General features: G+C 41.3%; 1 pseudogene; it reads left to right on the plus strand.

The window, feature by feature from the left end:
• Positions 1 to 1,568: 1,568 nt before the first annotated feature.
• LOC126059901 (60S ribosomal protein L39-like) lies at positions 1,569 to 1,826 on the plus strand (annotated as a pseudogene).
• Positions 1,827 to 3,872: the final 2,046 nt, after the last annotated feature.

The following is a 3,872-nucleotide window of genomic DNA, read 5'->3' on the forward strand; positions in this document are numbered from 1 at the left end:
TTTTTGTCATACATAAACATTTTTATGCAAATGTAACCATAACACCTTTTAATATAATTTATATTGTCTCCATGTAACGTTATATATGTTTTCTCATGATGGCCTGTAGTCTTTGTAATTATCAAGTAGCTGTACACATGGAGATAATATTCCATAGTTTATTTATCATGTTGTTATTGTTGGATATGTATTTCTTTTCCCATTTTTTGCTATTTTGAAATATTTCCTTCATAGAACTTTCTCTTCTTTTGAATTGAAAATAAATCGTAAGGATAAATTTCCAAGAACTGTATAAATAGATCATGGAATAGGAACATTTTATCTAAACCAATATATATTCCAATCTTCCAATATGTAATATAATCTTGCTTTGTGAAAGAATGGTACAATTTGACAAAGCTGCGTCGCAAATCCACCAGCACAAAGCCCTGTCTTTAAAAAAAACCTTTGTTAATTTAGAGGGTATAAAACCAAACCTGCTGCCATAGAGTTGATTCTGACTCACAGTGATTTTATAGGACAAAGTAGAAGTGCCCCATAGGGTTTCCAAGGCTGTGGCACAGTGGTTAAAGCTCTTGGCTGCTGATCGTAAGGGCGGCAGTTCGAACCCACCAGCGGCTCCAGGGGAGAAAGATGTGGCAGCCTGCTTCTGTAAAGATTTACAGCCTTGGTGACCCTGTGGGGAAGTTCTACTTTGTCCTGTAGTGTCACTATGAGTCGGAATCAACTTGATGGCAATGGGTTTGGTTTTGATCTGGTAACCTTTATGGAAGCAGATCACCAGGTCTTTCTCCTGCGGAGTGGCAGGTAAGCTTGAGTGACTTTTGGTTAGCAGCTGGCCACTTAACCACTGTACCACCAGAAGGTACAGAAGGTTCTTTTTAAACTAGTAACTGATGAGAGTGGACATTGCCCCAAATATCTGTTTGTTATTTGTATTTTCTCTTTTTGAGAATTGTTTCTTCGTATCTTTCCTTATTTATCTAGTGGGTCCTTCATGTTTTCCCAATACCATATTTTTACACAAAGAATGCACACCTTCTATGTCTGTTTGCCAACTGCGCCCTTCCCCCATGAGATATTTTCGTAAGTGCCACTATGCCAGTTTGGCATAGCGTCGCTTATAAAAAAAATTGGCATAGCGGCGCTTACAAAAATACCTCGCAAGGGAGGGAGGGTACAGTTGGTAAACAAATGTAGAAGGCATGCATTATTTTCTTAAAAATACAGTACATTGGAAGACTTCTTTATAGATACTAACCCTTTGCTATTCATATCTGAAGCATCTAGTTTTATTTTTTATTATAAAGTAATATACTTTACGTGGTCAAACATGTCAATCTTTTTATTTGTGATTTCTCCTCATGTTTCATATCTGAGAAAGCTATCATTCTCCACAGATTTGTTTAATGCATTATTCTCATCCCTGCTTTAAAAAAAACAATTTTGAGTATTTAAAAAAATATTTAATCCCTTAATCCACCCGCAGTTTTTTTGGTGTCTGGAGGTATTTCTCAAAATGAGGGCTGTAGACCATTTGCATCAGAAACACTTGGGGTACGTGTTAAAAATCCAGATTACTCCAACACCCCAGATTTACTAGCCCAGATATACTGAGGTGCCCTCATTCTCCACCATCAGGGTGTGTGTGGTCAACTTCCATTCGTACCATATCTTCTCACAAGACTTTCAGGATCAAGAGATTCTTGGCCAATAGACAAAATCAGAATCCCCCTACTCCCCAGTGGATTTGAATGAAAACTAGCAATAAAATCAGGTGCAGCTCCAAGAGGAGACATTGGACAAGAACCAAGTTGGGTCTATAAGGAGTTGTACATGTGATGGCAAATGTGTTGATGCCCTACCAAGTTCACCAGCATCTTACCATATCAAGCTGATCGATTCTCCACTATCTGAATAACCGGACATCTTTTATTCGAAAAATTCATATTTTCCACTTTGTTTTTATGCTTCCACTCTGACAGTTTGATTCAATAATAAATACATGAGTCTTTCTGTTGAAAAATAATGAATCTACTGACGTGACCCCAGTCTAAACATGAGAGAAAATATTGGACAAACCCAAATTGGGGGACATTCTACAAAATATCTGACCAGCACTCAAGACTGTCACAGTCATGAAAAACAAGGAAAGACTGAGAAACTGTCACAGACCAGAGGAGACCAAGGAGATATGACAACTGAATGCAATGTTTTCTCTGTGCTTCTGTACCTTTGTCTGTAGGGGTACAAAGATGGACAGAATTCAGCCTCTGCCTGCAAGGTATCTGCTGTAGAACTGGACCAAAATACACATGCTATTTGCTGTGGAGGGCTGCTCAGAGGCAGGACTTGAGCCTACCTCTATTCCATGAATCTGGGCTGGGCTGAGGGATCATCTGGGCTTTCCAGGGGGTGTGTGATGGTTAGTTTTATGCGTCAACTTGGCTACACTATGGTGTTCTGTTGTTTGGTGAAACATTAGCCCAGATTCTGTTATGAAGTATTTATGGGATTAAATCAGTCAGCCTTATGTAAAGAAATTACCCTCTATAATGTGGGTGAGCTTCATCCAATCAGTTGTAGGCCTTACAAGCAAAGAGTTTCCCTAGGGTGTGTTCTGTTTCTGGACTATACACAGACATTTTTGCCAGAACTCCTCCACTCTTCATCCTTCCTTTAACCTGACCTATGGATTTTGGGACACAAAACCAAAAAACCAAACCTATTGCCTTCAAGTCAATTCGGATTCATGACAACCCCACGTGTTACAAAGTAGACTTCTCCATAGGGTTTTCTTGGCTGTGATCTTTATGGAAACAGATTGGCAGGCCTGAGTGGGTTTGTGCCACTGGGTGGGTTTGAACTGCCAGCCTTTGGGTTAGTACTCAACTCACTGCCATCGAGTCGTTGAGTGCAAACCAATTGCACCACCCAGGAACACAAAACTACAGGAATCTCCAGCCTGTTGTCTGAACTATAGATTTTGTACTTGCCAGCCCTCCTCCCCCATAAGTGAGCCAATTCCTTAAGATAAATTTTTCTCTATATACGTACATATATACCTTACTGGTTTTGTTTCTTTAGAGAGCCCTGACTAAGACAGTATGCTATCATGGACACAAGAGATAACCCATCGTGTGATAACACGGGGGTGTTTCAATGGAATTTTGTGGTTTCTACTCTACAGACTCCACAAGCAACCTTCCTCGTATGAGATTAGAGGCCAGGGAAGAGTAGTAGAGGCAGACCTATATTTCCTGGGGAGGCTGCCAGGTCTGAGGCCCTGAAGAGACAGCCTCTAGTGTCCAGGGCCCCAGCTCACCTGGCAGGCTGTGTGCCCCAGGACCCCTGAGAAGCAATGCCAACCCAGTTAGCAGTCCTGAGACCGCTCTCCAAGGTCTGTTCTATTCTCTGAGCACAGCTCACTGGCCCCAGCTTGTGATTATTTCCCTGGCCAGTGGCCTCACTTACTAACAAAGTTTGCTGGAGTTTATTTCCTTGTGAAAACAAAACTTACAGGCAGGAACACCAGGTGGAGTCGGGAGACAGGCCTGGGTTCTAACCCTTGCTGACCTGGCCCTCACCTTTGTTAACCAGAAACAACCATAACCAGTTCAACCAGCCCCAGGTGCTACCACCTATAAAACTTACTTAACTGGTATTTTCCAAACCCACATTCTCCTGAGACTTCATAGTAGAGCCAAGAATCCTTGAACCTGTTACCAACAAAGAAAGGACATGTGGCCCAATCAATTTTGCCTCCACTTCGAAAGGACCTGCCTTTGCTTAAATGATAACTTTTCCAGAACACCTTCCTTTTTTTAACCCAACTAACTTCCTCATGGAAACCCTGGTGGCGTAGTGGTTAA

Source organism: Elephas maximus, chromosome 1 (assembly GCF_024166365.1).
Source record: "Elephas maximus indicus isolate mEleMax1 chromosome 1, mEleMax1 primary haplotype, whole genome shotgun sequence".
NCBI classification, from domain to species: Eukaryota; Metazoa; Chordata; class Mammalia; order Proboscidea; family Elephantidae; genus Elephas; species Elephas maximus.